The following is a 23475-nucleotide window of genomic DNA, read 5'->3' on the forward strand; positions in this document are numbered from 1 at the left end:
AAGGGGGGGATGTGCTGCCTTCTGGAGCATTTATTGAGCGCCACTTTCATCAGATTGGGACCATGCAGCTAACCTTGCATTCCCCTTTGCCTAACTTGACCAGGAGCCAAGGCATGTTTGCTTACTCATGAGTAAATGCAACCGTGTGGCTTACTTTCGCTTTCCATAGGGCTCAATACATTAATCTGCTTGGAGGGATTTTTGTCTACTTCTGATGCCAAGGTTAAATTTATTTTCCAATACTTCATAGAGATTTACTTAACCTAACAAAGCAAATAGCATATCTACTTGGGAATGTGAATCAATCTGGGCATTCTCCAATTAGAATTAAGACCAGGTTCAACACAGTGTTTTCCTCCAGGAAACCTTGCTACGGTTTGGGAACATTTCCCATTAGGTATACAGTTGTTTTAGGTGGGGGAAGTATACTGGGAGCTTGTTTTTTTTTTTCTGAGTGAAGACCCACAAGGAGGACATTGTTCATATTTCTTTCTGGAAAAGAAATGACCAATTACCAACACAGCATTTTTATATATGTGGGCCTCCAAAGGGACTCCCTTAGAGAGAAATGTTTTATGTCAGAAGAGGATCTATAAAGGGGAACTTCCTCGTTTAAAGAGCTGGCGCCACTCTGAAAATATAGTGCAGCTGTTGTATGCTAAGGGAGTGGAGTGAGCAGCAGGCTCAAGTTACATTTATAACATTCTGCTGGATCACTGATACCTTTGCAAGGCACATAGCAAGTCCCAAACCACATATAAGAAGAGCTGGAATAGATCATGACAGTTTTGCGATGTGAAGTGTGTTGAAGCTGACATGAAAGGCATTTTGAAAAATGCTTGGCAACTTCTTCCTTTTGGTTCCTAGCAAGTTAGAAAAACCATAGCAGGGATGGAGAAGCAGCAATAACACTTTTCAAGGGAAGAAGTGTCCTGTACCCAGAGATCTTCCAACATGTTCTTGCATTTAACGGAAGTACATACTGTTAATGCCTTCTGGAAGGAGACAGGTGGTCCGTGTCAAGTTACCACAGTAAAACATCCTAGTTTCAGCAATATATATTAGGGATACGTTTCTGCTTTGGTTTTGTGTCTGGAAAGAAATGCAAAAGTAGACAACATGGGGAAGAATATTGGAGTGGGGAAAGGTTTGGGAATGTATGTAGTGGCGTACCTAGTATATTTGACACCCAGGGCAGGCCTCTTGAAACCGCAGAGCTTCACCTGGACAGTCATCGTTTATACACAAAGAGATTATTCTTTTGATTGTGCTTCATTTCTTGCTGTGTCTTTGTTTTTTGCGGTAGATATTCAACAGAAGAGGTAGGGAGAGAAAAGTCTGTCAGAGTTTGGGCACAATCCTAACCAGGTCTACTCAGAAGTAAGTCCTATTTTGTTCAATGGGGCTTACTCTCAGGAAAGTGTAGTTAGGATTGCAGCCTTGGATGTGAAATGGAAAGGTAAGAGACAGTAGTAAACTAATGGAGATACTATAGAAGATGCCAACGTGAAAACAATTCTCTGTGAACTCTGTGCAAACCTCATGTGAACTCTGTATGTGTGGAGCAACTGGAGGCCAGGCCTTGTCCAAACCTTTGGCTGCTAGCCAGTCCCTGAGGTGCCACTCTTGAACCTCTTCCCATTTGATTTTGCTTCCTAGGTGTGCAAAGCCAAGGGCAGGGTGACACTCAGAGGTCCCTTGGTTCCCCCCCTCCAGTCCTTAGTAATGGCAATGATCCTCACCACCCCCACCTAGTTCTATACTATCTTAGGTGGCTGCACTTCATCTACTGCTACTGCCTCCTCCTCCTCCTTTTTGCCTAGCTTCCAAAAGCTAGCTACTCCTGCTTCTGCAGTTTGAAAAGAGAGGCAAGGTGAGATTTTTTGCAACTGCATGAGTTTTCAAGGCTTGTTGTAGGAGGTGTACAAGTGAACGAAAAGGTAGTGTTGATAGTCACACAAGAGAGCTGCAGTTGCTGGCCTAAAGATGGTAGAGAACAGGGTGGGGATCAAGGGGTTGTTTCCTGGAAGCATCACCCCTGGAAGTGTTGCCTGATTTTTGGGACCCACACTGTCCCATTGGCAAGCCAGCCGTATGTTAAAACTGACAGCCCACAGTGATAAATATGCTAAATCATTTGCAGATAAAATCACTTGAATCAGTTCTGGCTTAGATTCCAGTTGTCAAGGGGCTACTCTGGGGACTTTCAGATCTCCTTCTTATCTATTTTCTGTGGATACCTTTAGGTATCAGATTTTAGATAGGATTCTTGAAATTATTCCACTTCACTTACATGCGTGATCCTTCCCATTCTGAGTTTTCCAGTTATTTGGAGGGAAAGGCAGAATATAAATTGTTTAAATAAACAAATGAGACACCTTGATCAAGATTTTCTGTTGGAACTTAAAGGGGCAGTTGTGTGTCCTTTATTCAAGAAAATCTTGAACCGCTCTGATTAGAATTTTGTTGTTCCTTTGTTTTCTCATTTAGCACCATCAAGGCAAAGGGCACTTTACTAAGAAAGAGAGAACTGGTCCCTTCTCTGTGGGGCTTTGTGTTGAATATTCCTTTTGGGGGCAAGGTTCTTGAGATCATCACTTACACTTGTCAGCAACCTTTTCATGGCTTCCACCAGAGCCCCCCAGACCTTCTCTTCACCGGGAATCTGGGCCTCTGTTTACTAGTACAGCTGTGGTGGTCATCATCTTAAAGTTGCCACTGCAGGTAGGATGGTTTTTGGAGTAGAAAAACTACCTGAATAGTAATTTATGAACCTCTAGTTCCCACTGTGCTGAAATTCACAGCCCCACAGAGGAAATGAGCATTAAGTCTCTGGCTATAACTGGAGGTATGATTTTTCAGTTATAACAAAATAAAAATGCATAGCACCGCTTTCTGCACTTCTCATTTCTGTAAAATAAAAAATAAAAAAAATAAATGAAAAACTCAAAATCTACAAAGAAAAATTGGGAAATCTATGAAAAAAAGAAAAAAAATGGGCTGGGCTGAAGAGGGTGTGCATGGGTAATGACTGTGGCTGCATCTGCTGACACTGTACCACATATATCACCTACCTAGCATGCATTTATAATGCCTTTATAATTTATAAAAATGTACCCTTGGAATAAAAACACATAATATTGCTTTCTGCACTTTTCCTCCTTGGGAAAAAATGAAATCTGCAAAAAAATAAAAACATTTAAGAACACCTCTAGCTATAGCTATAGAATGGACCCCAAGTTGCCCTGTTTAGGCACAGAATCCATGGCTGTGACCAGTGGCGTAGCTAATGAACGTGTAGCCCGGTGCGGAGCTCAAAGTGATACCCCGGAAGTGATGTCACAACCAGAAGTGACATCACACCCGGACTTTTTAAAAAGTGAAAATTGGGAGGAAACTTGCTTCCTCCCCCAGCAATTCACCACCCACTTGATCTGCCACCTCCCCGCAGCCAGTGGCATAGCTAAGGCATCTATCTATACCTGGAATCAAAGAAGATAATGTAGCCTCACCCCCCCCCCCACAAAAAGATCAAATTTAATTAGGTAAATAAATAAAAAGTGTGCCCCTTATTGGTTAGAGACACTGTGCTGGGGTGAAGAGGGGTTATCTCCCTGCTAAATATAAGAAAAAAATGAACCACTTGAAAAAGTGCCTCTTTTCCAGTTAGCAGGAGTAGCTGCATTATGATACATGGAAATGAGAGCCGACTCATATTAACACCTTATTGGTTCCGTGCTGTATCATAACATCTTATTGGCTCTCAGAACAACCAGTCTCATAGGTCCATTTTGAGTTAAAGAAATCTACTTTTTGTTCCTTAAGGTTGTTGTGTTTTTGTTTTCTGGTTAATTGGCCATAACTTTTGATAGAATACAGATATTCCAATGGGGTTTGTTTCTTTGTATTCTGCATTAAATTATCTTTCCAATGATATATAACATGATTGTATTATTCATATACACCAAGATTTTCACAATTTTGACTACTAGTGTCAAGCTCAGTTTGTTGCCCCCCTAAAGCTTGTTGCCCGGTGTGACCGCTACCCCCTGCACCCCCTTAGCTGCGCTACTGACTGTGACTACCTCAGTTATGCAAAATCATCCTGTCTTTCTAACGCTAGCAGGCTGTAGGTTGCTATTAGAACAGTTTGGAAAACCATCTGGAGCGCTTTTCTTAACATCTGTTTGTAATTGTGAGATAGGTAACCTCATAAACAAGGCAACAGCCATAATCTCTGTGGGTGGCCAGATAGCTTTAAAGCGGACACTAATGGTGTCCTTAGGACTTTACCCCACAGTTAAAAAAAAAACAAAAAAATACCTGATGCAATAGAAGTGGCTCAATGTTATTAAGAGAGTTGCATCTTTCATTTACCTCACTGTTTTTTGAAGGTGAAAATATGCCTGTAGTTGAAAAGGGATGTTTTTGAAAAGGGTAATCAATCAGTACAGAAGCTTCAAGATTTGACCTCAGGTCAAATGGGTGCTGTTCAGAAACTATACTACCAGACTTGTGATTTGTGGTGGAATACATGTGCCACAGAATCTTTTTTTTCTTCTTGTACTTTCTCTCCAAATACATATAGCCTGGTTCTTGTTACACCTTCTTGTTAATAACTGACACTTGAATCCTTAGCATTTCTGCTTTTTGCTGTATCCTAAAATACACTGAAGGGAGGCTCATGTGATGTAAGACATATGAATTCCATGCATATCTGAGGCCCACACATTTCCTTAGGCAAGGGGCTGTAGGTCAGGGGTAAGGCACATATTTTGCATGTAGAAGGGTCCAGGTTCAATCCCTGGCATTTCCAGGAAAGGTTCTTTGTCTGTGACCAGGGTCAGCTCAAGACCTCCCAGAACCTGAGGTAACATGCTCCTGCACTGCTTTAATCCCCCCAAATGCCTTCTTTGAGTGTGTGCATATCCCCCATGGATGTTCGGGTAGGAGAGATGTGCAGACAAACCAGTGGTACGTTTACAAGAGCGTAGTACGCAGCCTTCCCTACTGCATCTGTCTGATGTGAAAGGAATCGAATACACAACCTGCACAGCTTCCAGTTTTATATTAAACAGAAGTAGTGCAGAGCAGAGAGCCTACAAGCTGCACTCCTGGTCAGTGGGGGACCAAGCTCCAAATCTCCTGTCCCTGCCTGTTTGATGCTTATGAAGCTTATGAATCACCAGATAAGCAGGGAAAGGTGATCTAGAATGCAGCAACTTTTTTCTTTTTTCTTCCCTCCCTCCTCCTTCTAGCACCTTGCCTCCTCACCATGTTCTGTCCTTGCATGGAATTTAAAGAGATTCTTTTTCCTTTAAATTTTAAATGTGCAAAAATGGCATGGGGAAGGAAAGGGATGGCCTGATTAGTGAGAGGGGCAGATCAATGTGGCTTACATCTACAGTGGGCTAGAGGAAAAAGAAGCGGACTCAGGGCACAATCCTAAGCAGGACTAATCAGAAATAAGTTCTATTGTGTTCAATGGGACTTACTCCCAGGAAAGTGAGGATAGGATTGCAGCCTCAGAGTGAAGAGCACTTCAAATCCACCACTTCTCCAACCAGCCCTCTGATGCAAACTGCATCAAATTGCTCAATGACCCTGGAGAGATGCTGCCAGACAGTGTACACACTGCTGAACTATGTAAGCCATTGGTCAGATGCCCAAGTTTTTAGGACAGTGTTTCCCAAACTGTGAGTTGCAACCCATTAGTCATGACCCTCCCACTCACCCTCACTTCCATTTTGCCCCAAATCAGAGCCATTCTAAAGAAGTGGGGAAACCCCTGATGCCTCCTCTGGGTCAATCTGGGCTGGCAACCCACTCTGTAGGCCATTGTGGTCCTCAGAATGGCCTGCAGAAGCCTCTGAGATCTACTTCCGATTTTCAGAAGGCAACTTGCAGTTTGCTTCTGAAAACCAAAAGTAGCTTTCAGAGGTTTCTACAGGCCATTCTGAGGCCCACAGAAGTTTATAGAGGGGGACTTGCCAGTCCAGCATAACCCAGAAGAGACCTCTGGGGCCTCTCCTGGCACTACCAGGAGCATCATGTCAGAAGAGGTGGGTTGCGACCTGTTAAAGGTTGAGAACATCCTGCACCCTGTACAATCGTCACATAGTTTACTAAGTGTAAGGAAAAATATATATTAATGTCCTTTGCTGTGGACAAAGTAGACTTTTTGTGTGGCTTTCCAAATTACAATATAGTGGCATTAATAAAAATGACCAGTCATATTATAATATATATATATTTTCATCCAAGGCAGACTTTGGCAGACTCAATAAATTTGGATTTGTTTTTTTGTGGTAGGCAACATGTGAGTTCTGTGTTATTGCTATGCTCAGTGGAGCTTAATCATGGGTAAGAGCTCATGTTGTCCAGCTCAGAAAGTTGTCCATTTGCAGTGCTATCTTCCTCCTGTTCTAGAAAGAGAGTACAGGCACGCGCCACTTAACAACCGTTCGCTGAATGATGGGCCACATATATGATGGTGGTCAAAGCACAATAAAGATGCTCTTAATGAGGCAATTTAGTCTCCCATAGCCTGCAGCAGAGTGTCTGTTTACACAACAAAGAGGCTCTTAATGCAAAGAAGAGGCAATCTATCTCCAGGAGCATGTGCAGCCAGTTAGTGTCTGGCAGGGAGTGTCTGCTTACACAACAAAGGCAATAGATTGGACTGAGTGTTCACTTAATGACATGAATCGCTTAACAACAGGGATCAGAGAACACATCCCCATCAAGTGGCGCACACCTATACAGTAATCAGGTTCTTTAAAGGCAATCTATCTAATAAATAAAAAATGCTACATTGCAATAAAATGGCATAGTCTATAGACTGGAAGAATGGAGTGTGAGATGGACTTGGGATAAATAAGCTTCTGAAGTTCAATTTGAAGATACTGATCTCAACAGTACATCAAATGGGTAGGGAATTGATAAAATTCCATGCAGGGTTGTCAAGAGTTGGGAGATTAATCCAATTACATGCAAGACAGAAGGAGTGAGAGAGAGAGAGAGATGTGTTATGGCATAAAAGAAAAGGTAGGCCTGAGATGTTTCCAGATCTATTCTGCACTGCTTTGCACTTTAAGATTTATGCACATGAAAATGCATTTGCTCTAATCGGAAAGTACAGTAGATAATATTATGTGGACAGTTTGTGGGGGAAAATGTTATTGCTTTTTTCAAATTCATTGAAGAAATAATAGGAGGAGAGATGAAGCAAGGGGTGACTTTAATTTTAATTCAGAGTAGCACAGTAAAAGTTAATCTCTGTTTAAATATGTGCTGGGCTGGAAACTCAGACACCAAAGTATTAATTAAAAATAGCCTGTTTATGTATTTTTTGTAGAAAGTGATAGTTCCGATCTTTTCCAGAGTTTTGATCATTCTAAATCATTCTAAACCAGAGTTCTAAATCATTATATCTTAAGGGCAAAAGCACAATCACTTGCATCATAGGGTGACAACCAGAGCTGTTTGTGTTTGGAAAAGTTGTTTAAGTAAAGCAGAGTAATATACCAGAAACTGTTGTTTTTTTTTATTGCTTCCCACCAAGCCCCTAGTTTGCTGCTAACGTAAAAAAGGAGCAGAGGCAGTAAAAAGGTTTCAAAGAAAAAATATTTTATTTACAGTTCCTATGCATGTACACCTTAGTTGGCAGTACTGGTTCTAGACTTGGGACAGGAAATCCTGGAACTATGGTTAGAATTCCTGAAGAGAGGTCATCTTGAAAGATCAGGAGGAGGCAAGAGGGGGAAGAAGCAGCCAGATAGGGACAAACTCCACAGGTGAAGAGGGCACGAGTAATTGTCTGAGAGAGGCAGCCTCTGAGTTATCTGCCTCCTGGACAATACCCTGCTCCCTAGTGTTCTGCAGATGGCATTGCACCTAAGAACATAAGAAGAGCCCTCTTGGGTCAGGCTGAGTGCCCAGCTAGAGTGTCCATCTAGTCCAGCTTCCTGTATCTCACAGAGGCCCACAAAATGCTTCAGGGAACACCCAAGACAACGGAATACCCATATCCTGTTGCAACTCCTTTTCATCTGGCATTCAGAGATAGGCTAACTGTAAAACCTGGAGATTTCATATAGTCATCATGACGCGTAACCTGTGGTGGACTTTTCTTCCATAAATCTGTCCAATCTCCTATTAAAGACATCTAGACCAGGTGCCATCACAACATTCTGTGGCAAGGAGTTCCTCAGATTATTTGCTGGGTAAAGAAATATTTCCAACAGTTTTCCAACAGCCTGATCTGGAGGAGGAGGAACTCTCAATGCTAGACACTGAGTGTTAATGGATTGCGTGCTGTTTTCTGCATGTTGTCTAAGGGCTCAATCATTGTGATATGAGACCAATATTATCCAAGAAGCAAGGTTGCTGCTTCTCCATGGATCCATCCCACAATGTTCTGATAATGTATAAACTAGTAATGAATAAATATGAGAGGGGAGGGAGGTCATGTCGAACATTGCCATAACTAGCACTGCATCTCCCTGGAGATGAGTTTCACATGTGTGGTGGCATCATACATGTGATGATGATTACATCTTCCCATGTGATTACACTATTCTATATCTTACCAGAGCAGCGTGGGATAGAGCTAAAGAGATGTATCAGTCTAGTAAGGCTTTATTTTATTTAGTTTATTTAGTTTATTTTATTTAGTTTATTTAGTTTATTTTAGTTTAGTTTATTTTATTTAGTTTATTAAGTGCTCTTTAAAGGCATACATACTGTACAGAGGATTTCAAAAATTCCAAGCACAAAACTTCAACTTTTTAATTTTAAAAATTTGTCTTGCAAAGCACGGCCATAGAAAAAATTCGTCTTGCGAAGCACGGCATAGAAAAATTCATCTTGCGAGTCACCAGAAAAAATTGCAAAAACGCTTTCGTCTTGCGAGTTTTTCGGTGTGCGGGGCATTCGTCTTGCGAGGCACCACTGTATTAGTGTCTTGCTTCTTAGTGTCTTGTGTTGCTTTTATGTATTAGATTCAATACATTTGTCACTTGTCAAGGAACAACATGGTTTAGTGGTTTTCACCGCATTTCACCGCATTTCACCGAACTTTCTATTGAAGTTCAACAAAACAAAGCTGTCGGAAGCTGTTACTACATTTGCCATATCCAGAGAGAGAGTACTGTGATGTTTGTCTCCACGTCATGGCCATTTTATACATACCTCTGTAGTTGCTCATGAGGCTTGCTAGTGTTAGGAAATGTGTCAGCCAAGCAGAGGACCAACAAGTACAGGCATTTGAAGAGACAAGATGGCTGGAGCAAGATGACAGGAGCAACACAGCTAGAGGTCTGTCAAGGATAGATGGAAGGCAACTCCTTAGTGACCTGAGTTGATTCCGGAAGTGGCTGCAATATCAAGGGATCTCACACTCCCTTTAGTGGCCCTTCCTCATCACTCCTGCGGCCTCAGGAGCAGCAGTGGTGAAGGAGTTGTGCAAAACCCCTGAACCAGTGACATAACACTTATATGGTCTTTTGAGGCCTTCCCTTCAAATCTGCTCAGGAGAAGGGAGCAAACACAACAGGCAGCATTACTGGCTCAACTATAGAACCAAACGGTCTCTTCCTTTTGACTTCTAGTACAGCAGCTCCATGAAGACAGCTCCTTTGCTGAGCCCTGCAAACTCCATTTGCAGGCTGGTTCGGGCTGTTTTGCTCAGTACATGCTCCTCCTACTAATCTTGATATGATGGGAAAGTAGGTTGTTTGCATTGCATTAAGATCCTTAGACCAAGTTTGAATAAAGGAACAGTGTGCAAAAACTCCTTTCTCCTTTATCATTGCGACTGAAGTTGCAATGTAAGTACCACTGCAAATTTGGGATACAGATTCCCTCTGACCTGTCAATTGGTTGGAGGAGCTGTCCCTTAGCTCAGCTAGGACATAGGCCAGTATATTGGATGGTGAGTGAACTAGGTTTGCGAGAAATCTTGTATTTCAAAATACATTCTTGATTTAATGCATTTAATGCATTGCCTTTTATTCCAAAACATTTGTAGTAGATATCTCTTTGTTTGAAATACTACTCTTAGATAAAATGTAACAGATGTTTCTTAATTCAGACACCACAACCCTAGGTAAGAGTATCTCTTTGCCAGTCTTTAAGCAGAGGAATGGGGCAGAACAGGATGGGGAGGGGGAGGAATGGCAGACTTTCTGGGCGAGAAGAGGGCAGGTAGGAGACAGAATGGGAGAGGGAGGGATGAAATCTCCCTCTCCAGTGTGCATTGGAGCCTAACCTGTTCTCTGTCCCCTTCCATCTCTCTTACTTTCCTTGGACTTGATTAGCAAAAGAGCTGGTTGCAGATCTGAGAAGACCCACTGGGATAGCAGAAACTTGCCCTAGAATAAGGAGATGAAAGAGGAATCTCGAGGAAATCGCCCTGAAGCACGTCCTAATGTATGCACCCCATGTCCATCTGTACCGTAGGTGTTTACTAGGAGCATGTCTCCTATATCCCAAATTTCACAGCTGCCTTCAGGATTCTCTTTTCCAAACAGCCACGAACCAGAAGAGCAGCCTTCCAGAGCCACTAAAATTTATGTTGTTTCTCAGAAGTGCTATGCAAATGCTACCAAACTAAATTTATTAATTGTACATGCATAAAAAGACTTTTCCTAATGTTTCATTAGCATCACTACTATGAATTTTTTAATGCAAACAACAGAAACAGGTTACTCTTATTATTAGCATGAGGGATGCATATATTATTATATGAGGGATGCTCATATAATATGAGCCACCTGGAATATTTATCAGGAATTATCTGTTTTGAGGAGCAGGCTGTAGGTGACTCATTCCTGGAAACTAAGTTTGAAACTGGATTTATAGTATTTTTGGCTTCTGCTTTAAAAATATATTTCTGCAGACAGTAATATTACTGACAACTTAGAGATGATTGTTATTAGATTTTTCCTTTTTATGAGTGTTGTTTTAATTTTTTAAAAATGGAGATAGTTCCAGGATTTTTAAATGATCCTCCCCTGTTGTACTTCTCACCTTATAAATGTATGCTGCTGTATATCAAGTGGGATGCTGACATTGATAATGTGTTGTTGTAGTTGAGCTAATTAACTTTGCAAGTTGTGGACCATGTCTACGGCACTGTCATCTGTCAATCTGTTCAGGGATCTTGCTCAAATGACAGTGAAGTAATTATCTTTACCTCCCACAGATCTCTTGTTGCCACTGAATGAGTGAGAGGCAATGCATCTCTGTTTGACTCAGTGTGCTGTACTTTCTCTTCTTAGTGTTATAGACAACTATATCTTTATGATCTTATTTCCCCCTTATAAGAAGGGGAAACCCAAATTCCTTTCATTCATTGCTCTTTTGTATAGGTTATATCAGTGTTTATCTACCAATTTAAAAGAGGGTAAGTGCCAGGGTTGAGCATGAAGTATGTTAGGACTTGTGCATACACTATTCCACTACGAGCACATCCCCTCCAGCTCTGTTCCCCATGCTTACCAGGGGGTTGGGGTTGGGGTGGGGGCTGGGAGGCAGGCAGATAGGCTTGGTGTCAGCAGTGGGCCTTTATAAGTTCCTCTTACCCTTCCTGACCTTATATATACACATATATATATGACCACTTGCAGCCCTCGAGGACTCCCAATCCAGCCCTCAAGGATGCTTCAGTCTCCAATGAGTCTCCAGTGAGCTCCAACCTCTTGCGTGAGCTGTGGGACGAGGGCTCCCTCCACTGCTTGCTGTTTCACATCTGTGATGCAGCAGCGGAAGGAAAGGAAAGGTTAGCCTTGCTTTGTGCAAGGCCTTTTATAGGCCTTAAGCTATTGCAAGACCTTTATTCATTCATATAAGTTCCATCTCTAATATATTCATTTATGTAAATTTATTCAAATTTTAAATGTAAATTAATTCTTTTTCCCCAGCCTCCGACACAATGTCAGATATGATGTGGCCCTCCTGCCAAAAAGTTTGGACACCCCTGTTTTAGATGATAGTCACCCATAGCATTCAGAAAATTTAAAGCCATAGGATGATTCTAGATTTTCCAAAGTAACTTCTGAGGCTGCCGTGCATCCCATAGCAGCCAGTGAGGGGTTTGATGGCCAGGATCCTATGGGGTCCTATGGGCTGCTAGCAACTGGCTGAATAGGCCGACAAAACATTCCAAAAACCTTGAGTTGTGTATAATATCATCTGAAGGCACCTCTGTGGTCATTCCTAATAGGCAAACCTTAGGGCTATATACAGTCCTTGTACAAATTAATAATTCTCATATCCATGACACTGTGAGACAAGGCCATGAAGCCACTCATGCTAACAGACCAAATGTTTAATGAAGCAAATGTTATGCCATGCTATGAGTGTATGTAGCCATTATGCTGAAACTAATCATTTATGTTTACTTATGTTAATAATGCTAATGCAATGTTATGGGTGAATTAGTTAAGTTTATATGTTTAAGAAGTAAGGAGAATGCCTTACACAATAGTGCCATGGCTAAATATGGGTCCCTGTGGTAGCATAATTTTAGGGAATACCCATGTGTAGTAAGAAAACTAGGTTTCCTTAATATGTCATACAAACCAGTGCATAAAGTCATTCCTTCCCATCACAGTGGAGTACATTGATAGAGTGACCACCATGAAGATGAAATACTGTCTGTCTTGCACAAGATTTCAGGATAAGGGAGTGTAAGTGAGGCTGTGATCCTATCACTTAACAGGGAGTAAGTGACTATAATGGGATTTGCTTCTGAATAGAGATGTATAGGATTGAACTCTGAGTGATGGGTATCTCAATGAATGGCCTTTAATCTGGTCCTGTTCCACGTGATTACACACTGAGCAGGATATTACAGTGCAACAGAATAGTTGCACTGTTCTTCTCTTTGGCCCTTTTGGTTTTAAAACCTAGGAAACTGTGACTGGTTTCACTTAAGAATAAGTTTGTCTCAAACTGAAGACAGAACAGTGATACTCCATAAGGATTTTTACATGATGTGTAGCTATCTCCTGTGTTTTTAAAAACATTTTTCAGCACAAATTTTCTTCAACACATGTTCCAATAAATATAAGTAGTTAAGAGGAAAGCAGAGAAGCCAATACTGATGTTTTGTTTCCTTTCAGAAATCAAAGTATAAATTACCTGTGTTGCTATGTAGCTTATGTTTATTTTTAGGAAGCTTCAGCTTGGATGGTTTGGGGCCCTTAAGACAACCAAAAAGCTTAACTGGAAGGTATCTGTCATTCATTACCTCAGGCTATTTTGAATGGCTGAAAATGTGAATGGATTTCTAACTCAAAAAGAAGAGAAGAGAAGGAGCATCTGCTTGCTTTTCATGTGAATTCCACTCAGAATGATAAATTATGTCTGAATTGAACCAAAGTGTTCATAATGGCTGTAGTCCAAAGGCCTATTACGAGATGTCTAACTTGGTTAAATCCCTTTCTGCTTTAAATTGTTAATCATTAAGTATTTTATAGCTGAAGCAATATGCATTTAAAGGATACTTTACTTAGAGGTTAGTCAAACTCTTGAGCGTGTGAATTGAGTAAAAATAGGCTTCTAAGAGTGACTTTTATGCAGTTGGACTGCAAAAAGGAGCAGTCCTTTTGAGGAGATGTGCATGTTCTATGGCTGGCTTCTGTTAAGTGCACTGGTTAACATTTGGGGAACAAAGTGGTACTTTTGAGTCGAGTGGATTGGATTAGCCTGTTACTAAACTTAGAAAAAAGTGGTCAAGTGACATTTTTATCACCATTTCATATTTTGAACTAATAGTTCAAACTAATATTTCAACAGGGAATAGTTTGAACTAATATTTCAACAGGGATGTAGGGGCAGGAGGAACAGAACAGTACATTTTGAACCGAGATCCACTCTTCTCATGGAAATGTCTGCCTCGCCCTGCCTTTTGGGCAGACTATGTGCTGTTTAGTAACATTATGACCATGTGGCCACCACCACTGTAGGAGGTTTGGGAACAGTTAGTTACAAGCTTTGGGCTCACGTGCTTCTCTTCTCCACTTACACTTCATGTGAGAGGAAGTAGTTAAAAACTCTTGCTTATAAGAACATAAGAACAGCCCTGCTGGATCAGGCCATAGGCCCATCTAGTCCAGCTTCCTGTATCTCACAGTGGCTCACCAAATGCCCCAGGAAGCATACAAAACAACAAGAGACCTGCATCCTGGTGTCATCCCCTGCATCTGGCATTCTGACATAACCCATTTCTAAAATCAGGAGGTGGCACATACACATCATGGCTTGTAACCTATGATAGATTTTTCCTACAGAAATTTGTCCAATCCCCTTTTAAAGGCATCTAGTCCAGATGCCATCACTACATCCCTTGGCAAGGAGTTCCACAGACCAACTACACAATGAGTAAAGAAATCATTTCTTTTGTGTGTCCTAACTCTCCCAACACTCAATTTTAGTGGATGTCCCCTGGTTCTGGTGTTGTGTGAAGGGTAAAGAGCATCTCTCTAGCCACTCTGTCCGTCCCCTGCATAATTTTGTACGTCTCAATCATGTCCTCCCTCAGGCGCCTCTTTTCTAGCCTGAAGAGGCCCAAACGCCGTAACCTTTCCTCATAAGGAAAGTGCCCCAGCCCAGTAATCATTTTAGTCGCTTTCTTTTGCACTTTTTCCATTTCCACTATGTCCTTTTTGAGATGTGGTGGCCAGAACTGGACACAATACTCCAGGTGTGGCCTTACCATCGATTTGTACAACAGCATTATAATATTAGCTGTTTTGTTCTCAATTCCTTTTCTAATGATCCCAAGCATAGAATTGTACTTAATGGCGACCTCCATGTGCCTCAGAAAGCCCATCAGAGCCTTCTGAAAGGCACTTCGAGTTTTTCAGGATGGGCTTCTCTGCAGATTTGATTATCTGGGGAAATAGGTATCAGTGGGGGGTCTGGGAATGGAGCCCCATGGATACCAAAGGCCTAGTGTATGCTGTTGTTTTTGGTTACTTAGTCAGTGAAAGTAAAAAAGTTTTTTTACCTACCTCTGCAATCTCACACTCTTCTTGTAACTCTTTTTTCAGTTCATAAGTCAATAGGAAAATAGGTAAACCACCACTTTAGCTCAGTTTCTTCAACCTTTTCATTCATTGGCCCAACTATTTGTCAACTCCCCCTACCCCAGAGACATCCTGCTTGCTTCTGCTCTATTGAGTTAGCAAGTCCTACCAGCCCCAAATTGAACTTCCCGTATTTGCTTTTCTTATTCATTTCATGAGGGAGCTACTGTACATAGGGATTGGCTGGCCTACTGTAGTAGTTTCAAAATAACAGCCAGTATTATTTTCCAACTATAAATGAACTAAGAAGCACTGCAGCTCTTGATTGTTTTTGGAATATCTTATGATGTGCAGCTGCATCTGGGTACCTCGGCAAGATTGTACCAAGAATTGTCTTTTCTCATGGAAATCAGCATTCCCAAATGTCTACGACTGAGTCTGTGGCCATCATTTGAATCTTTATTTCTAATAAAACCATGGGGTCATTTATTAACTATGGCATATAAGAGAACAGTGGGAACCATAATAAGTAATGCGTATTTTATAATGCATTGGAAAGCAGGCTTCACCTCGAGAAGAACAAAATCTCAATTTCATTTGTGGACAAAGAGTGATAGGGCAGTGATATACCCTGTTAGCATGACTAATCTTGTTGATTCAAAGCAGCTGACTGTGTTCTCTCTCAGAAGGCAACATGAGTAGGTGCGGAAAGAACCTTCCCACTGAGACAATGTTGAATAATATTCTTTTTCTAACTGAAGATTGCTATGAAAGGAATGACTACTGAAAGAAAGCCATCAGCAAAAGCACTAGGTATTAGGAAAAAGTAATGGGAGGGCATCGACCAAGCTAGTGAAAGGCCAATATAGTCCCATGGCAGGGGTGTCAAACTCATTTCATACTGAGGGCCGAATGGCTTTCATGATGCCTGCTGAGGGCTGGAAGTCCCTTGTTATGCTCATGATGTTGTTATGTAGGAAGTGATGTTATTAAACAACTCATAACCAAAAATAAGCATTTTTTCTCACTTAGGAATTCATTAACTACAAACGGCAGAAGTGAAAACATGCAAATCTTTATCATATTTCAAGATATGGGAGAGCCCGGTTTTCTTGGGGGCTGCCCTTTTAGCAGTAACACCTCAGCACTGATCAGCAGCTGAGCGCATAAGGGCCAGATAAAAAGCTTCCGCGGGCCGCATCCGGCCCCCGGGCCTTATGTTTGACACCCCTGTCCTATGGCAAGAGTAGGAGACTAAGTTCCAATTTCATTTCAGACAGGAATATCTGGGTAGCCTTGAAAAACCTTTGCTTCACTTACTCAATGTGAAATCTTCATTAAAAAGAACAATGAAATTACCAAAGTATTTGTTTATTAATTCAAAAATTTATATTCCGCCTTTCCCATGCCAGAGCAAATGCCCAATGCAGCTTACAGAGATCCAAGAATAAAATTTACAATATAAATTTTTTTTTAAAGAAATAATCAAACCACAGGGGGGGTGACAATTTAGAACAGAAAAGTAACAGAACAAAAACACTATTACAGAGGGCAGACACCAACCCATCACCAAAATACCAGACGAAACTGAAATTTTTTGAGTCCTCAAAAAAAGCCATGGTTGAGGGGGTAGTTCTTAATTTGCGTGGCTGAGATTTCCATACTTGAGGTGCTACTGCAGAGAAGGCTCACCCTTGTGTTGCTATCCCTCTAACTTGGGACAGAGGAGGTACTTGTAGGAGAGTCTCCTTGAATGACCTAAGGGGGTGGGTCAGAATGTATGGGAGAAAGTAGTCCTTCAGAGAGGAGGTCCCTTGTAGATCCCCCGGATCTACAAGAAGCAGATATCTTGCTTTTAATTTGAGTGCAGCAGTTGTAGCTCTTTGGTATTAAGAAAGTACAATGTTGTTTGTTTTTAATTGCCTATGGACTTGTCCAATATGAAACTTTGAAACTTCAGTCCCACCCTGCCTTCTAGAATATCAGTCAGTCTAGAATATCAGAACGTTCTCTTTTGTGCGTGAGTGAAAAGAACTTCCCTCTAACTATACATCCTATGTATAATTTTATGTATCTCAATCTTGCCCCACCTCAGATGCCTTCTTACTATATTGAAGCGAAGATTTACACATGTGCACACACATGCATGTACACACACAAATGAAAACATATTTATTATAAGGTTTTATAAAAATTAAAGGACATCATCTTAATCTTATCAAACTTGTCCAACTGAATACAAAATCTGGTCCTCAAATTTGTACTGGATTAATTACGCACATTCATTTCAGCAGAACTTGTGTCAGTGCAGTGCTTGAAATTCAATGTACTGGTGTATTGGAGAATGAGAACCTTTTTTGAATAAGTCAATTCATGAAACCATTTCTTTGTATTCCATATCCATTTGTTTTCTAGTGTGACTTTGCCAGTGTTATAAGTTCAGCTTCCCAAGGAGTGTGAAATTTTATTTAGAGGAGAGAAAAGGAATGGTGTTATAAAATGTAACTGAAAGAATGGTGTGATGTTACCTTTTGCATTTCAATTGCACAGAGGTCAAGTAGAATATGTAGCTGTGCATCATCATCATCCCTTTCAAACATTTGCACCTGGCAGATGAATCAAACCTTTAGCAGGCACTCATAAAACCATTTATTTTCTCATAAGCATACTTGCTTCAGTTCTGATGAATGGACATTCAGGTTTAATTATGAAGCTATACTGGATGGAAAATTGGTGGGTAAAAGCAGCCTGAAAGTAGTTTAAAAGTACGCCAAGGTCAATGCCGATACAGGACTTCTCTCAGAATAGACTTGCCTGAACATTCTAGGCAGGAAGGCCAGATTTCATCCCTTTCCATATCTACACAGCGCTTCTTATTTCTCAAAATCAGATTCAGTTTTCCCAATTGGTTTCTATCATCTCTAGTTTTAAAGTAGACAAGGGCATTTTCATCTAGTTAATAAAATTAAAACTACTGGGCTGTCAAAACCATGAACAAATAATGGATGGGCAAATTTGGAAAAACAAACTGCTTCTTGAACCAATTTCTACCAGTCACCCTCACTTTGCTTAGGTATGACTCCATCTTGTAGGCCCACAGCCATTTTGCAGAAGCTGAGGGAATAGTGCTTGTTAGCAGGTTGAGAAACAGCCCCTTATCAAGAATTTTGCTTTGTCCGGGCTTAGAGCTTGATAATGTGCTGGACCTTAAGGTCTCACTAATTGGAAATGGGAGCCAAGTGTGAATCTCCAGATGGGAAGGGTCAGCAGGTTCAAATCTTTGGTTGGCTAAGAATTAAGGGTAGGGTATAAAAAAACTATTGTTAGCAAGGGGTGAGGTGCTCTTTACCATTCCAACCACGGTCTGTCTGTATCAGCTATGGATCAACAGGTAGAAGACCTACTGTCGGCTTATGGTCTTGAGCATATTGCCCCCACCAGTATGTCCAGCCTAACTTCCAGGGCGAGCACTAAACTAGACTTGATGTAGAAGATCCATTATCAAGGGGGGTGTGTGTGTGTAAAAGAGAGATTTTACTTGGGAAAGTTGTGTGGGGAAAAGTGCCCAGATTCCATCTAATTCCCCCAACTCACAATTTATATTGACTTTTGGTTTAAAGGAGAGGGAACCTTTACCATGTGTCTCTCACACATCTAGCTGTGCCTGTATTTTAAGACTAAAGCATATAGTGACATCCTTTGAGGGTGGGTGGAATATAAACATCATGCCAGAGTCTGACTGAGTGGCCTGTGCTGTATCCAGTGCAAGGTAGGTGCCAGCTGGAGCGCAACTCAGAGTAAGGGAATATTTGTCCCCTTATGCTGAGTAATGTCCCATCCACCTCTATGGGGCTACTCAGATCTGCACCAGTGAAATTGCTGGCACAAATCCAAGCAGCCCAGTGTAACACCAGGCTGGCCAGGAGAGGGTTAGGATTCCGCCTGTATTACCATGGCCAGTCCCACCCACTCCCAGGCCTGATCTTCTCTCCTTTGAATCCTCCCCCTGCCCAGAAATGTCTCATCCGCCCCGATCTGCCCTCCCACTATCCTCTCCTGACCAGCACGAACATACCCTCTCACAGCCTGGATCAAGCGCCGGCAGGCTGGTGCACATCCTTGAGCTGTCCTAGTAGTCACGAATGTGCTTTAAGGCACATTTGCTACACTCTTGGGTGGTGCAAGGGACTCCAGGATTGTGTTGTAAGAAATATAGTTGTTTTTAACTACTGTATACTTCCTAAGTGCCAATTTTCCTTATATCTGAGTCCAGCAGGCACATGCTCCCCCAAAGTAAGAGGAAAGCAAAAACGTAGTCCTTGTTTGTTAGTTAGATCTCCAGTCTGGCAGATGGAAATCCTCTTTCCTCACATTCTTTGTATTCATATGAAAGATGAATCCTCATTAAATTACTGGCCATCAAAGGTGGGGGGGGGGGGAGAAGACTTGAGACATTCCAACAGGTCAGTCTTCCATCTTCACAGTAGGGTTTTCTTTTTTACTAGTAAGGTGAGCCTTGTTCCTTCTTGCCTATCTAGCCTTGCATGTTAAACATGACAGAGACAGCTGGTTATGATGAGCTTTGCAAAATGTTGCAGCTACACTTTACTGAGGTGCACTTTGCATGCTCAGCCAGAAAGCAGTTTGCAGGTCTGCACTGATCCTCAGGCCAGTGGCTAAGATAGGCATTGATTTAGGTAAAATAAATTGCTTGATTAAAGGGAGGAAATGGTGGCACTCTCTATTATAGTTGAATTATAGTTTTCCCTTGAGAAAGCATTTTCCAGTTACTAAAGATTTCAAAGCCATTCTGCCCTGTGATTCATGTCTTTTTAATTTCAATGCAAATGGACACTGAAAACATCTGTTCACTGTCAGAGGAGGCTTATAGCATCAGCATGAGTGTCAGAGTGAAATGTCATAATGCCCAAGTTAAATAGTGAGAGAAACAGTGAGAGCCTGCCTAGAAATCTAAAATAACCTCTTAAAAACAAAGCTAGCTCCATTGTTTACGAAAAGCTATTACTTTTCATGGAGCTTAAGAACATAAGAACAGCCCCACTGGATCAGGCTATAGGCCCATCTAGTCCAGCTTCCTGTATCTCACAGAGGCCCACCAAATGCCCCAGGGAGCACACCAGATAACAAGAGACCTGCATCCTAGTGCCCTCCCTTGCATTAGCATGCCGACATAGCCCATTTCTAAAATCAGGAGGTTGCACATGCGCATCATGGCTTGTAACCCATAATGGATTTTTCCTCCAGAAACTTGTCCAATCCCCTTTTAAAGGCATCCAGGCCAGATGCCATCACCACATCCTGCGGCAAGGAGTTCCACAGACCAACCATACGCTGAGTAAAGAAATCATTTCTTTTGTGTGTCCTAACTCTCTCAACACTAAATTTTAGTGGATGTCCCCTGGTTCTGGTGTTATGTGAGAGTGTAAAGAGCATTTCTCTATCCACTTTATCCTTCCCATGCATAATTTTGTATGTCTCAATCATGTGCCCCCTCAGGTGTCTCTTTTCTAGGCTGAAGAGGCCCAAATGCCGTAGCATTTCCTCATAAGGAAGTTGCCCCAGCCCAGTAATCATCTTAGTTGTTCTCTTTTGCACCTTTTCCATTTCCACTGTCTTTTTGAGATGCGGCGACCAGAACTGGACACAGTACTCCAGGTGTGGCCTTACCATCGATTTGTACAACGGCATTATAATATTAGCCGTTTTGTTCTCAATACCTTTTCTAATGATGCCATGCATAGAATTGGCCTTCTTCACTGCTGCCGCACATTGGGTCGACACTTTTATCGACTTGTCCACCACCACCCCAAGATCTCTCTCCTGATCTGTCACAGACAACTCAGAACCCATTAACCTATATGTAAGTTGGCCACAGCTTGTACTACTTCCACTGCCAGAATGAGAAAAGCCCAGATTCAGAAAAATTCCTAATAAGAATACAGGACCCCTGCAATTTCCCCCTTCCCCTTGCACATGCAAAGTGCAACCAACCCATCCGCACTCACATACATACATTTTCTCCATTTAAAGCACACCTGACTCAGACACCCTCCTGCCCAACTTCCCTTTCCTCCTCTCTTCATCATCACCTTTCCTTGTCACCATCTCACTGTAGTTCTTTCTCTTCGTCTTACTCCTCCTTTACTTCTGTTATTTCATTTTCAAAAGGCAGAGGATGGGACCAGGGAAGAAGGAGTTAAGCGAGGAGTCAAGTGGCACTGGTTTCTACTCTAGCCAACCAGTATCGCTCTAGTACTTGTCCCCCCTTCTACATTAATGCTTCCATCCTTTGCCTTTTCAAAAGGCAGAACAAGCAAGAGGAGGAGTTATGTGGTAGTAATAGCAAGGGTGTGAAAGCCCCCTCCCCTTACTGCTACTGATGCCAGCCAAGTGCAGGAGGTAATTGATGAAGCTGGGCTGCGGTAGCCAGCCTTGTGGGTATGGGCACTGCCTGGACCCATCTGCCACCTTAAGGGGCTTGCCACACCTGGCTTATTAGCAGGCTTGTTGTGGATCCAAATGCTCTGATTCTCTTTATCCCTTCTATTCCCTTTTCTCCACACTCCCTGATATAATTCATGAGGAATTAATATTTCGGGGGGGGGGGGCAGACGCAGGAACATTGCAAGGCAATGAGAGGAAGTAAGACTATTTTTATTTGAGCTGAGAGTTTGTCACAATTCTTTGTTAAAAATGGAAGGCTTTTTAAGTTGTACATTTAAATGGTTCATTTTTAATTGTACATTTTAAAAAATTATAGTTATTCCCCAGAAGATCCTAATATATGCACATGTATATACAAATAATGCATGTGTAAGCACTGATGGCCAAATCTGCATCATTGTGTTTGCGCAACAATATGATTATTTCTCTTCTCTTGTGTTTGCTATTATAACAAGGTAACAGCAGTAAAGCACTGCCAGCAGTGTGTGCAGCACTGCTACAGCTGTGTGCTGATCTGTTGCATGAATATTGTCAGCAGGAGAGTAGCAATTCTATAAAATAGAAGGTGAAGTTATTGATAGGCTCTACTGCCCATAATTTTCAAACAATTCCAGAATGGTCCAGATAAGGGTGATGAGTGCTGCTGTTCAGGGAGCAAAATGATGCTAGGAAACCTACAAGGAAACTGTGCTGTTCCCCCAGCTATCCCAATGAAAGCCATCTTTCAAAAGTATGCCGTGTTGTGCTACTGGTGTTCCAAGAAGTATCACCTGCAATAAATCATGTCTATGCAAACAGGAGCAATATGGCACATTTTAACTTAGTGGAACACCAATGCCATAATTGTGTTTCCACTGACACCTGTCTTTGCAAGGTCATTGGTTGCTGTTTTTCCACTATTTTTATTATACATTATTGCTGTTTTTACATCTTTTAACTACTCCAATAATGTTTTGTTTTAATTGGTTTTAATTTATTTTTAATTGTATATTTTATTGCATATTTGTTGTTGTACATTGCTTTGAGTGCAGGCAAAGCGAAATAAAAATCTTTAACAGCCCAATCCTAAGCTTCCCCAGTACCCAGTGGTAAAGTGCTGCTGAAATGGCCACATTGTATTTTGTGGAACCCGGGAAGCTACCAGAGGTCTCCTTCTTGGTTCCCTTATGCCATGTAGAACCCCTCAGACCCAATGGGTCTTCTTGGAGCTGTGCCAACTCCTCTTGAGCTGGCACAGAACTGAGGAGACCTGTGTCGGTCTCCGCAGCTCAAGAAATGGGATAGGATTCATCGGCAGCTTCTGCCACTGTCCCCGACTCCCTCCTGGGCCCCATCTGACCTAATTCTGCCCCCTCCCCACCTCCCACTTGACCCCAGAAAGCCATCCCATTGCCTGGAAGGGATATTTACCACCCGTTGGTCCTCCAACTGTGCCAACTGGCTCTGACCCCTCCACTGGTGGTGGGTCTCTCCCACGTGGGAAAGTGCCTCTTTTGTGACACCCAGTACTGGCACTGCAAGCACAGCGCTGGGCTGCCCAATAAATATTGATGACCAATGCATTTGGGCTCATTACCTTTTTCTGGGTGCAAATAACATGGTTTTTCACAAAATAATCTACTAATTCAGTCCTATTCATTAAAATCCATTTTTGTGTTGTATTGTATGTTTTTTGTTCTCTAGAAGAAGGTAACATGGCTGAACATGCTAGGCCAATAACAATATTTTGCAGTACATTTCTCCTTTCTTTTCATCTGTTGCCATCCCCCTTTTTGTTGGCATTTCTCTGCTACAGACTCATTGTGTAGGAAGGTGGAATACAAGTGTGATAGATAAATATCCAGATGGCACTGTTATATAGCAACAAAAGAAGTTGCTTTGGAAGCAGACAATTTATTGCATAAGGGTGGATTGATCAACCTCCTTTCCAGGGTTGACAGCAAGAAAGCTGGGGTCTTTGAGAGGCAATCCCAGG

General features: G+C 41.8%; 1 protein-coding gene across 4 annotated transcripts in view; it reads left to right on the top strand.

Annotated features, from left to right (window-relative positions):
• Positions 1 to 23475, top strand: part of SGCD (sarcoglycan delta) — a 236451-nt gene that overhangs the window by 19906 nt on the left and 193070 nt on the right. The gene's annotated exons all lie outside the window — the stretch shown is intronic.

The sequence above is a fragment of the Tiliqua scincoides genome, chromosome 2, assembly GCF_035046505.1.
Source record: "Tiliqua scincoides isolate rTilSci1 chromosome 2, rTilSci1.hap2, whole genome shotgun sequence".
NCBI classification, from domain to species: domain Eukaryota; kingdom Metazoa; phylum Chordata; class Lepidosauria; order Squamata; family Scincidae; genus Tiliqua; species Tiliqua scincoides.